Genomic DNA, 14,911 nt, shown 5'->3' on the forward strand with positions numbered 1-14,911 from the left:
TGAGTTTTTGAGGAATTGAAAAGTAGGTTAAAATTGTAGAATTAATGAATAAACGGTGGAAACTTGTTAAAAAGATGTAGAAACTGTCCTTAGACCTTAGATAATGATTAAGATGAATTAAGGAATCGAAATTAGGCTTAAAACCTTGAGGAAGGATTGAATTGGAGAAAACGAAAACTAGGTCAAAACCTTAGAATTGATGATCAAACGGTGAGAATTGGTTTAATTGATGTAGAAAGTGTTCCTAGACCTTAGATAATGTTTAGGACGAACTTTGGAATCAAGAACAAGCTTAGAACCATGTGAATCGTCGAGTTTTTGTGAAAATAGGAAGCCTGGCCGTAGCGACATTCATCGCTCGCCACGGCGAGCTATGAACCTCGCCTCGCGAGTGATGATCTTCATCGCTCGCCTCGCGAGCCCTTTCCTTTCCCCTCGCGAGCGTTTCTGGCATCGCTCGCCACGGCGAACAACCCTTCCTCGCCTCGCGAGCTCAGGCAGAGAGCATGTCATATTTTGTGTTTCGACCTTTTTAGTTGGACCTTGGATGCCTTAGAGCGCCTGAACATACCTAGTATTGATTAGGATTGAATGTAGGATCAGATTGAACCCAGAACAACACTAGTTTGGGAGATGAGTGGTACTCGCCATGGCGAGTAAGAACTGTCGCCTCGCGAGCACATCCAGGATTGAGTGCTTTTGAGGAATTTGAGACCTGAGTCGTTTGAATGGATTAGGAATGGAACTTTATAATGTGATTTATTGATTGATTGCATTACTTGAATTATTATTGAATGATTAGGAAGTTGTTGAAAATGAATTGATATTAAGTTGTTGATATGATCTGATTATGCTGCTATTGTTATTTAACTAAGTTGCATGAGTTGTTGTTGATTATCATTTGATATTGTTATATCCTGAGATGTTCATGTGTCGCCTATGTTGTTGTTGTTGATTATGTGAAATATTTATATGCCTTATGTGGAAGATGTTTGATGTTTAAGTTGTTGATGCTTCACATTAATATTGTTATGTTGTGAATTGAAATTGATATATTGATATCTCTCTGTTGTTGTGTGACTTGACTGTGCTACTGCTGTTATTTAACTAAGTGCATGATGTCTATATATATATATATTATGAAATGATGACGTTTAGCTCCAAATTATTGGATGCATGATGATATGTTGATTACGATGATTACGGTGTTTTGTTGTTAAGAGTCCATGCATAGCATTTCATTGAGCTTTGTCCTCACCACGATTAGGAGCTTTGTCCTCCGCACGTTTTAGGAGCTTTGTCCTCCGCACGATAAAAGTATATTAATACTTATGATGACGATTGGTACCACATGCATATAAGTGTCTAAGTTGCATTGTCGCATATGTCGAGTCAAGGTCGTTGTTGATGAATTATCATCCATGAGTTGTTAAGTTGTCGATAAATTATCATCCATGAGTTTGTCGAGTTGTGTTCTACCCATGTGTCGTTAAAGAAGTACCTACGAAGATTATACGATGTGAATTATATGATGTTGATATTGCTATGTTGTTTAAGATATTGATTATGATATTGTTATGTTGCTATGTTGTCTAACATGTTGATTATGATATTGATATATTGCTATGTTGTCTAACATGTTGATTATGATATTGTTATGTTGCTATGTTGTCTAGCATGTTGATTATGATATTGTTGATATTTCTATGTTGTTTAACATGTTGATTATGATATTGTTATGTTGCTACGTTGTTTAAGATATTGATTATGATATTGTTACGTTGCTATGTTGTGATTACTTGGTAATTGTTTATCAAAGATGCTATGATGTTTAAGATGATATTGTTTAAGATGTTTATGTTGAAGATTTATGATGTTGATTTTGGTGTTAGTATGTGTTGATTATATTTTCATAAGATGATGAATACGTTGTTGTTATATTAATACAAGAAGATGAATATGTTGTTGTTATATTATTATATTATGAAGAGATGATGTATATATAATTATTATTATTATTAAATGAATATCATGCTATGTTGTTGTTATATTATTATATTATGACGAGATGATGTATATATAATTATCATTATTATTAAGTGAATATCATGTTACGTTGTTGTTATATTATTATAAGAAGATGTTTATGTTATGATGAAGATAATTATTACTATTAATAAGAGATGATTATATTGTATTGTTTTAAAGTTATTAGTGATGATGATTACATGTTGATATCTATGAGTTGTTAAGTGTACTTGATGATGTTTATGTTAAATTGATAAGTTGTCTTTTATTAATGAATTGATAATGAGATGTTTGATGAATAATTATTATTATGAATTAATGATGTTGTTATGTTGTATATGAATTAGGATTAAGATGTTGTTATGCTATATATGAACTATGACTATGATGTGATGATCTATGTTTGTTACGATTTGGTTAATATGTGTTATATGATGATATTTATAATGTGATGAATATAAAGTAAATGATAATTAGAGGTTAGTTGGATTATTAAGAATTATACATTAAGAAGTATTATTGCTAATAGATGAAGTTATTTGTGTTGTTAAACATAATTATTGAATTATATGCTTGATATTATTGTTTTGTGAAATCTCACCCCTTCTGCTTGAAAATGTTGCTCTTCGTATGAGTAACTTGCAGGTATTAATGATTAGTAGGAGTGGTGGCTCAAGTGTCTTTAGGTGCTCTGATACGTAACGGGATGAGAATTTGTTATTGCTTTCTATTCCTTACGTATTGTTTCTGAAGAGTTATGACTATGTTTTTAGAATGGATTTTTATGACATAATTGTAAAGAGGCTTTAGTGCCAAAGACTGTTTTGATTATTGAATAATTACCGCTGCGAAGTATTAAAGACTTTTTAGTTATTGAATTTTAAAGGATAAATAGTTATTTATACAGTTTATGATTTTAAGAAAAGAATGTGACATTCCGTTTAGGTGAATTACTCTGATTAAATAAATGAAATTTTCACGTTGGGAAAACGGGGTGTTACAATTATCATCACCAAGGAAGTTTGCCGAGTGTTTGTACTGCGTTGTCAGTCCGCCTCCCATCTTACCTGTCTTGTCTCGTTTCATCGAGTTACCTGTCACATAAAGTCTATACAGTCAAGCAGTTGCACATTCGCATATTCACACATTCATACATTCACACATCCATACATTCACACATCCATACATTCATACAATCATGCATTCATCAATATTTTCACATATTCATATGTTTATGCGTACACAACATATGCATAACATCAATTCATACAATCATGCATTCATCAATATTTTCACATATTCATACGTTTATGCGTACACAGCATATGCATAATATCAATTCATACATAATTGCATCAATCACCCAGAGTCTCGTTTCGGCCGTGTCTCTTCGGTTCGGTCATAACTTACCATTGTGTCAAGCCGCACCAAGTCCACCAACGGACATTTGAGTTTACCCTTTTATCTCGTTTCAAACTATCAAAGTCCACCAACGGACCGCTTGAGGTTACCCTTTTATCTTGTATTTTTCATTTGTCTTCGTACGACTATCTTACGGATAGTAGACAATGTCTTTTGTGTCTTACCTTCATACGACTACCATACGGGTAGTAGGTAATCTATGTCATTTGTCTTCCTACGACTATCTTACGGATAGTAGACAATGTCTTTTTCATCTTACCTTCTTACGGCTACCATACGGGTAGTAGGTAATCTATGTCATTTGTCTTCCTACGACTATCTTACGGATAGTAGACAATGTCTTTTTTCGTCTTACCTTCATACGACTACCATACGGGTAGTAGGTAATCTATGTCATTTGTCTTCATACGACTATCTTACGGATAGTAGGCAATGTCTTTTGTGTCTTACCTTCATACGGCAACCATACAAGTAGTAAGGTAATACAACTCTTGTCTTCATACATCTATCATACAGATAGTAGGCAACCTTTTCCCCAGTGAAACTACATTCCCCCCTAGTGGAGTCGGATCCCTTTCTTTAACGAATTCGGGTATCCCGTTGTTGTTTCTCATCCCAGTCAAATCATCTTTGTCGTCTTGCATTCATAATTACATCATGAGTATTCATAGCATCTTAGGTCAAAATTGGTGCACTTTTGTATTTAAGTCTCTTCGGCCCATCGAATCGAAGATTTCATCTTCAAATCTCTGGACAAAGAAACTTAAATAGGGGCATCTGTCATACCCCAATTTTTGACCTAAGGTCCCACACCGACACATCGTCTGATTCTGATCAGTCTCGCGTTTCAGTGAAAATTTCGGCAGGGAAGTATTTTAAAATACCTCATTCTGTTTTCGAGTCGGACCCTCTTCTCTCAGTCTTCAATCATTTATTTCCATCTTTTATTTTTAAATTAATCCTAATTTTATTTTTTACTTTTTTATTTTAAAATCAATATTTCTTTTAATTCCATTTTAGATAAGTCCAAAAAGGTCCAAATCCAAAAATATGCATGTTTATCCTTTTTATTTATTTATTTTATTTTTATATTATGATAAGTCAAAAACAGAAAATCCAAAAAGAGATATACTGCAACTCAAGCACAAGTTACTCCAAATTCAGTTTCCTTCTCCCCAAGCCAAGGCATTCAGTTTCTTTTTAAAACCCTAATCCTAACACTATAAAGCCAAACCTGCAACACACAAAGGGAGGGGGGGGGGGGGGGGGGGGGGGGGGAGGCGGAAATTCACACATTTTTTTTATCAGTCAGAAACACAGTTTCAAGCCAACACGCTCCCAAACCAAGAAAACTAACACAACACACACATATTTCACTCATCCATATTTCCATATACATGTTTTTTTATTGCATCCCTGAACCTTTTCATATTATTATTATTATTCACGCTATGAATTTCAACACACACATATTCCACTTTTTTTTTTCTTTCGTACATTCATACTTCATATACATGATTTTTTTATTGCTTCCTTATTATCTATTTTCTCTTTTAATTTGTTTGCTTTTCCTATCTTTTTTCAATTCAAAATCCAACCGGTCCTTACCCATTTGTTTACCTTGTTTTTTTTTCCTTTTTTTTTTTTTTTCATTTGCTGTTTAGTTCATGGTGCTGATTTAATCATGAATCAAATTCATGTTATCTTTGATTTTTATCAATGATGCAGTAACCTTATCTTTACAACAAAATGTTAATTTTGTCATTACTTTATAAGATTATTGGAGACTTCAATGCTATTCTAGTTGCTCATGAAAAACTTGGAGGGAAGCTCCCTCTTAACAACATTTCCTGCAATGAATTCTTAACTTGGACCAGTATGCATTCTTTGATACACTTAGAGACATATGGAGCCAAATACACATGGACTAATAAAAGAGATGGAGGTGCCTTTATCGCACAAAGACTTGATAGGGCAATATGCAATGACAATTGGATAGATAATTGGAGTATCCTCACCTGCAATACTTTAGTTAAATGTTGCTCTGATCATTTTCCTTAGCTTCTTACTTTCCACAAGCATTCTCCCATCAATATCATTCCTAGATTTAAGTTCTTTAAATCTTGGACCACCTTTGACAGTTGTGAAGAGGTTATCTCTGCTCATTGGGCTGCAGAAGTTCAAGGTTCCCCTATGCATATTTTACACTATAAGCTTAAAAGCTTGAAGCCTAAAATTCAACTGTGGAACAAAAATGTGGTAGGCAACTTTCACCAAAGAGTTAATACTGCTCAGCAACATCTTAATGAAGCACAATTAGCTATTGATCAACTGGGATTTAGTATTGACAGATCTAAAGAGGAGCTGGCTTGTCTCACCAGTTACAGTCAAGAAATGAATCTTCTAAACAGTTATTGTCAGGACAAATATAAGCATGATAGGTTCCTTGCTGGTGATAGGAATACTGCTTTCTTTCACAGGTCATCCAGAATAAGAGATGCTCAAAGTTTTATCAGCTTGTTGAAAAATGGAGATGAGGTTCTTACTAGTCATGAGGACATTGAAGCTCATGTACTTAGCTATTTCACAAACATTTTCTCTGCTCCCTCTGAATATGTGGAAAATGATCTTCCTAATAGATACATTCCTCATAGTGTCACTCAGGAAGATAATAATATGCTGACTGCTACCCCTTTAGCTGAGGAAATCAAAACTGCAGTTTTTGATCTTAGTGGTGATGCTGCTCCAGGACCAGATGGGTACCTTGGACATTTTTATCAACATTTCTGGCATATCATTGGCAATGATATGGTTAACTCCACTCATCACTTCTTTACACATAACTACATTATGCCCAACCTCAATTTTAACATGCTTGTCCTCATTCCTAAAATTGTTGGTGCCAACAAATTAGATAACTTCAGGCCTATAGCCATTGCTAATTTCCAATTTAAAATCATCACCAAAATTCTTGCTGATAGATTAGGGGGTATTGCATCCATAATAATTTCCACTCATCAAAGAGGCTTCATTCCTGGGAGACACATATATGACTGCATCATAACTGCTTCAGAGGCTGTTAATTTACTGCACAAGAAAGCCTATGGAGGCAATATAGCTATGAAGATTGATATAAAGAAGGCTTTTGATACAGTTAATTGGAATTTTTTAATCCATGTCCTTCAATGTTTTGGTTTCAGCCAGCTTTTTTGTGATTGGATTATTGACATTCTCTACTCAGCTAAGATCTCTATCAACATCAATGGGAAAGCAGTGGGTTTTTTCAATTGTACAAGAGGGGTTAGACAGGGAGACCCCCTCTCCCCTCTTCTGTTTTGCCTTGCTGAGGAAGTCTTAAGCAGGGGCCTTGAAGCTTTGGTGTTAAAAGGCAGATTAACCCGAATCAATGCTACCAGAACTCTCTTCATGCCTAGTCATTGTTTGTATGCGGATGATGTTCTCATCTTTTGTAAAGGATCTCTATCTAATGTGAGAAATATTATGCTTCTGTTTGATCAATATGGTGAATATTCAGGTCAGATGGTGAATGCTCAGAAAAGTAAATTCTACACTAGTGCTATTACTTTATCTAGTATACATACTATAGCCTCCATTACAGGGTTCAGCCATGGTAACCTTCCTTTCACTTACTTAGGAATTCCTCTGTTTAAGGGAAAACCTAAGGCTATACATTTGAGACCTATAGTGGATAGAATCAAGCACAAGCTTAGTACTTGGAAAGGGAGGCTTTTGACTATAATGGGAAGAGTGCAACTTATCAATGCAGTAATCAGCAGCATGCTCACTTATTCTTTCCAAGTGTATAAATGGCCCCCTAGACTCATGCACGAAGTTGCTAGAAATATGAGGAATTTCATATGCAGTGGAAACATTGATCAGAGAAAGCTCAGCACTGTGGCTTGGTCCACACTCTGCAAACCTAGAGAGGAAGGAGGGTTGTCAGTTAGAGACCCTTATAAAATTAATCAAGCATCCATGCTCTTTCTTACTTGGAAGCTTCTAAACTCCAAAGAACAGTGGGCACACATCTGCAGAAATAGATTTCTTAAACATGGTCAACCAAAATCTCACTATATTGCTTCCTCCATCTGGCCTGGTATGAAATCCCATATACAAGTGGTCCTTGATCATTCTTCTTGGTCAGTAGGCAATGGTAAAACCATTCTTTTTTGGACAGACAAGTGGTTGGATAGTTCCATAGTGACACGATGGAGCATCCCTCCATCTGTCTCCTCTTCCCTTTGCATGCATGTGTCTGATTGTATCAATGAAGGAAGGTGGAGCATCCCTGCTTTCATTGTTCACAAAGATCCTGTTTTGGCTTCACAAATCTGCAAAATCATTCTACCTTCAGATGATATTGAGGATAAGCTTTGTTGGGTGGCCTCTTTGGATGGAGAACTTAACAGTAAAATTGCTTATAAGACTATAACTGGTTCTGGTCCACATGTGCTTTGGGCCAAGCTTCTTTGGAACTCTTAAATACCACCTTCTAGATTCTTCATTTCTTGGAGACTAATACACAAGAGGCTTCCCACTGATGATAATCTAAGGAAAAGGGGTTGCTTCATAGTTTCCATTTGTTGTTTCTGTATGCAAGCTGCAGAGTCCTCCCAACATATTTTTTTCATTTGCCCTGTCACTTTTATACTGTGGGAGTGGTTGGGAAAGGGTACAGGTCAGACTTTGGATTGCTCTAGCTGTTTGAATTTGTTGTTGGGCAGGGTTGGCACTGGAAGCAAACTTGTCCAACAAATATTGAATTTTGCTATATTACATACTCTCTGGGTTATTTGGATTGAGAGGAACAATAGATACTTCTGCAGCAAGAAACAACCCATGTCCAGTCTTTTCAACACCATTTTGGCAGAGGTCAAAGTTAGCTTTAGTCTCAGTTTGGTTACAGCAATTCATCTATGCAAGACTATAAAATTGCTAAACTTTTTTCCATTCCTTTCAAAGTTAGAAGAATCAACCACTCTCAAGAAATTATTTGGCGCCCCCCTTTTGGTGATACTGTGAAGCTCAATTGTGATGGTTCATCCATTGGTGATCACCCTTGTGGCTCTATAGGTGTGGTTCTCAGATCTGCCACTTCCACTTTTCTTGGAGCTATATCCAGCAACATTGGTCATGCAACCTCTTTAGAAGCTGAACTCTGCGCTTGTATGTCTGCTATAGAAAAGGCACAGGCTATGCACTTTATAAATATTTGCTTAGAAACTGACTCCATCAAGGTTGTTAATGCTTTTAATAAGGACATTGGAATCCCTTGGAAACTCAGAGCTAGATGGTTCAATTGTATGAAGTATTGTAGGAGTATTACTTGTTCATGTGTTCATATTCATAGAGAGGGCAACATGGTAGCAGATGCTCTAGCTAAGAATGGACAGGGTCTCTCATTGCATTCAACTCAGTGGTGGCCAGCTCCACCTCCTTTCATCACCTCTATTTTGCTTAGAGATAGTCTTGGGTTACCCTATAATAGAATAATGATGACATGATTTGTTTCTTCCCCTGTTGTTTTGGGGTGTTTTTTTGTTCTTTTTTTTCTGTTTTGCTTTTGGTTCCTATATTTGTAAAAGGTTCAGGCCTCACCTGATTTTATATTGCATTTCTAGTCTTATCAAAAATAAGATTATTGGTGAAAACTAAAGACCAGCCTTTTGCTTCGTGTTGGTATTTTAGAATAGCACTAAACTGAACAAGCTCTCTAATAGATTAGTGTTATCAGTGGCCTTATTATATGTGCATAAATGAATTTCTGGATACCGCTCTGCAGATCTAACTTCTCATGCTTTGAGCTGCCAGCAACCCATATATTGACTATAGAGTTTACTTGCTTTGATTCTCAACTCTAGTTATTCTCCATCGCTATATATGTAATTGGATTCCCATCGTATTGCTATGTCTATGACATATATATTTTGATTCCAATACATTATTTGTTGCTGTGTCACTTTGTTTCAATTCCAATTCCAATTACCAATTGCTTGCTGCTAGTTGCTGCTGCCCCTTTCGTTTTTATTAATTTTCCCTGTTGTGGTGTTTCGATGTGTTTCTGTTCTTTGCCGTGGCTGTTCTATTCCATTCCAATTGCAAGGTGGTGGCTGCTCTCCGAAGTTAAAAGAGATTTCATCATAAAGAGAATTGGTGGCCTCTGTGCATTTTATTTAATTTCTTGTTCATGCATTTTAGTTTTCTTTTCTCATGCATTTTTATTAGTTTACATTTGTGGTATTTATTCATGCATATTTATTTTGTCATTTATTTTACAGCAAGATTTTAGAATGTACATTTATGGTTAATGTAAATTTATCATGCATATTTATTTTTCGCAGACTTTAGAATGTATAATAGGTTTTTTTATGTAATAGTTTTAGGTGCATGTGTGCATGAGTGTGCCTTATTTTTATGCTCTATAGTTTAGGTTAAAGGTCTTTGTGGTGATCCAACGTCACCACAAAGTATCTAGCTTTACTTTTTGCTCCGTTAGTTTAATTTTAATCCAATATTCAAAAACCACAAAAACATGCAAATAACAAAAAATCACAAAAACATTTTCATAAACAAACCTTGATCCTAAATCAAGTGACCGCCCTTTATTTTATTTTATTTCCTTAATCAAACATTAATCAATTTAATTTTATCATGAGTCCATTTTCTTTAATATTAAAAAACACAAACAAATTCTCATTTGCCACTTTGGCTTTTCATTTTAAAACCTTTTTCAAAACTAATAAAAAACACAAAACAAATCAAACGGAATTTCTACCCCGAACTACGAGGTTTTGATCCCTCACGGGTACGTAGGCAGAGGACCATGTCCTTCCAAACAATAAAAAATGTAGATAAATTAGGTCTCCCTTTCTTTTTCTTTTAATCATCACATTAACTTCTTTTTCAAAAGCAAGCAAGTTATAGCACATTAAATTAAATAAAAACAAGAGGTTCCCGTAGAGTACTACGGACATAAAGGGTGCTAACACCTTCCCTTAATGTACCTAACCCCCGAACCCTAAATCTTTTCAATATGGGGTGGTTTGAACTTTTTTCCCCTTTTTTCTCAAAAATTAAATGTTCAATCGTGAAATAATTAGTGAGTCAAAAGCTAAACAAATAGCCTTGATCTTCGAAAAATGACGCGACACACACCACACATGTTTTTCTCAGATCTTTTTCTGTTACACTGTTAAGTGTTTTGACAACAGACCAAGGGTTTGATACCAATTGAGGTGAGAAAAACACAAGAAGGGGGGTAGAATTGTGTTGACTTATTTTTTTTCTTTATCTCCTAAGCTAAAGACACTAATCAGAAGCAGATAGAGTTCTACTTCTGAAGTGATGTTCAGAACTAGTTGCAGCGGATAAAACAGAGAGAGAGAGAGAGAGAGAGAGAGAGAAGAAAGACACAAAGCAATTATACAGGTTCCTTGATGGGATAAAACCGCAAGTGTACGGTTCTATCGAAGTAGTAAAATAAGAGTATCGTTCCGACAGGCAGTTGTTTAATTCATTTAACTTTTGGGGTTTTCAAATGGTTGAAAGATAATATAATAAAGAGAGCATTGGGATTATTGGTTCATCTAACTGACAAGTCCTTCGCAAACCAAACTATTAAACTTATAACCTTATGTTAGACCTAACTTCTAAAGACAGTTTCTCTTTTGTTCCTCTAGCAACCAAGCCTATTTCGCTGACTTGATTACTATTAGATTTTGGTTCCTCTAACAACCAAGCCTATTTCGCTGACTTGATTATTATTAGTTCCCTTGAAGATCGAAACTATATGTCTCGAAGATTGGAAAGACTATTTCGCTGCCTTTGCAACCCTTGTCTAAATTCACTTGTTCGAATATCAAAGCTCCACTTTCGTTTTAGGAATTGATATTTGAGATGATGGATTAACAATTATCAAACCCTCCACTTTCGTTTCCACACTTTGATAATGGTTAATTCATGTTAAAACGGTGAATTTAGATTAGAGATTAGGGTTACATAAGATTAAGGTTTAAAGCTTGGTTTGATTAGGATTATGTCATTTAGACTTATCCAACAATCCCAAGACAAGAAGAAGTATACTCACTCATGTTCATCATAGACATGATGAAGAAGGAGAAAAGCATAAAACTAAATAACAAGAACGCAAAAGAAAAGAAAAGAACTTTTATTAGAAAGACAATTGTCACTTATTGAATTCCCAGATTTATAGTTTACATTCGACTTCAAATCTAAGAAATTACATCACTAGAATGTTCCACAAGCAAAGGGCTTTTTGGTAAAACTAAAATAGAGTAGCTTAAAATCTAAGCAAAAGCAGCAAAAGTTGTCCTAGATGTGGCACGGCCGTGCCAAGCTTAGCACGGGCCGTGCCATGCTTCTTTTGCTCCAAAACCCCTTTCTTTTGCTACAAAGACTCAATCCATCAAATACTCATTCCTGAAATATAATAATATGCAATTGAAGTAAAATAGTTCAAAAATGAAATAATATTAAAATAAAATAAACTTAAATCTAATTAACACGAAACTAAATATTAAACTAAAACAGATAATTATTGACTCATCATTCCTTACACAAACCGGAAGTCAGTCCTGTCCCCCTTGCACTTCCAAGAAGAGTTCACTATGTAATATCTGATTACAATTGCTCACTGCTAAAAACTAGCAAGAGACTTCAAATGCTCAAGAAAAACTGCAAGAGACTTCCTATGCTCCTGAACACAATCAAGAGACTTCTAATGCTCAAGCACAACTGCAAGAGACTTCTAAATTCAAACAGAATTACAAGAAAAATGTTTGAGGTTGAACACTTGATATACAATCAGTGATGTTCACAATACAAATCAGATACAGACTCTTAAGACTCTAGAATTTCTAAGATATGAACTTTGATAAGAAATTCTAAGTGAACTTTTGAGTGCAGAACAATTTTAGCAGAGTTTTTGGCACATGTAATTCTTGGTATGTTCTGTATTTAGTCTTCACTCCTTTATATAGAGGTGTGAAAGACACGTTGTGAATTGCCAGCACATTAAAATAGAGTCATTTGTAGCTTTGATCAATCATCAATGATCTTTTGCCTGATATAGTAATTGTCCTATGAAGGATCAATTTTAAATGCATTCCCATTGTGAAGGAACATTGTTGCAGGCATAGCTGTTTTTCTTGTCTTGTAGCAGAGACAAAAATAGAGTAGTGGAGGTAGTGGTTGAACACTTCGTACAATTGTACTTTGTCAACGCTCTTTGAAGAATCAGCATCCAATGCCTTCAAATCCTTTCAAATTAGTCGTTGCTTCACTTTTCCATTCTTCTGCCATGCTTAGACGAGATTGAATCCATTGAACAACTTTTGAAGCTTTAAATTGCATCTCCAGATGAACTGCAGCTTCTGGTGATTTTCACCTTTGATGAACTTGCTTCTGATGAACTTGTTTCTGATGACGTCACCACTTCAGGAGCACTTTGTCTTCAGGAGCAGTTTTCTTCAGACGCTTTAAGCTTCCCTTTTTGTTGATTCCTTTGCTCTTTATTGTTCTTCCAAGACCTTTTTAAGATGTCAAACTTTTGTCTATAGTCCTGTACACTTGAACAAATATTAGCATATCCAATTGACAATTTTTAATACCTTGTTATCGTCAAAACTCTCAAGGGTTAATGTTAAACACATTTTGTTCCAACACTATTTACTTTTTACTATTGCATATGATTAATCGAATAATTGTTAGCTTATTTGCTAGTGTTGATCTAAGTTGTTTTTCATCAAAAATAATTTAATTCATTGAATTAGGTTTTAAATAATTTTCTTAGATCAATTGATTGCAACACATATTCAATTCTTCAATTTCATATGCATTGTGTTTTCAATTGATAGCATTGTAATTTTGTTCATATAGGTTTGGTTTGAAATTGTCTAAAAGTTTTGTATATTGTTCAAGGTTTATTAAAGTTTGATTGTATATAAGATTTGTATCATGAGTCTCTCAATTCTAGATAAAATCTTATTCTGCATAGATTTGTCTTTTTGTTATTTGTTGTGATTGTTCGCGCACGAATCGAATAGTCAATTTCGATAAACTCAATTCTTGTTAACTCCAGAAACACTTTTCAAAAAGCTATTCCCCTCTAGTTTACAAATCAATTAGCCATATAGACCCCTGTTGATACGATACTCTACTTATCACTTTATTATTTGGTAAACGATTTGGTACACTTGCCATATCCGACCATCATTAACCTAATTTTCTCATAAGAGTTATGCTTATATACCACATTCTAATTGGGCTAGGTTTCTAATTGTCATAATTAGCTCAACATCCTTACTAACTAATTCTCAAAAGCTACTACTCACTTAAACCGTTAAAAAATCGAATAATTATCATCTCTAAATAATTACCCAAACTCACTAGTAACTTAGTAAAAATAATCATTCTCACTAAAATACCAAAAATAAACTTCTTAATAAAATGACCAAATTACCCTTATTCGCCAAAAGACCAAAATACCCCGTAGTCTAAAAATGACTAAAATACCCTTCTAGGTCAAAATTTCGCTAATCATCATTCAAATACACGCAAACGCAAATAAGCACATATAAACACACAAAATAAATAATTAAAATAATTATAGCTAAAAACGGGTTGTTACAGTGACGACTTGGTACCACATGCATATAGACTCGTGTCTAGGGGCATAGCATACATATATAATTGATAAAACGTGTCTTGATTTACTATGTGCTTGGTGAATATATGCATTGGTGAAACTTGGTAACTTATGTACTTGATGAAATTTGGTGAATGTGTGAAGATGTGAAAACGTACTTGTTGCAATATTATGCTTGTATGTTTGATATATGAATTCGTACTTGTCGGAAGATGCAGAGTTGGTGATAGAGATAATTGTTTTGTTAGGTTTTACAGGAATTGGGGCTGATTGTAAAGAAAGAGAAGGGTTGCAAAAAGGAATTAGCATGTTTACTTTGAGAAATTGAATATTCTTATGGGTTTTGAATTTCTGTTTGATTTTGGGATAATGTGGTTATGGTTTTCGCGGCACAATTTATATAGCTCCTCTTTCAGATATATTTTTTTGTGTTAAACGTGTTTTTAGTCCCTATAAATATACCAACTTTTTGTTTTAGTCCTTTTAAAATTTTCCTTCAACTTTTAGTCCTTTAAAATTTTCCATCTTCACTTTTGGTCCCTCCTTTTAAGTAAACTCATATATAGAATTCATATTTTTGAATAAAATTTTGCGGAAAAATTCATAATATTATAAGAATCTCTCCCAACAAAATTTATAATTTTTTAACAAAACGTGAATTTAATATGAATTTTTATATATTTTATGGTTAAAAATTAATATTAAATTTATGTATTGTTAAAAAATTCTAAATTTTTTTGGAAAATATTTTTACAATATTCTAACATTTCTGCA

At 34.4% G+C, this 14,911-nt stretch overlaps 1 pseudogene; it reads right to left on the bottom strand.

Annotated features, from left to right (window-relative positions):
* The window catches only part of LOC120577002 (uncharacterized), a 148,233-nt pseudogene that overhangs the window by 61,444 nt on the left and 71,878 nt on the right, over nucleotides 1-14,911 (bottom strand).

This window comes from Medicago truncatula, chromosome 7 (assembly GCF_003473485.1).
Source record: "Medicago truncatula cultivar Jemalong A17 chromosome 7, MtrunA17r5.0-ANR, whole genome shotgun sequence".
Taxonomy (NCBI): Eukaryota; Viridiplantae; Streptophyta; class Magnoliopsida; order Fabales; family Fabaceae; genus Medicago; species Medicago truncatula.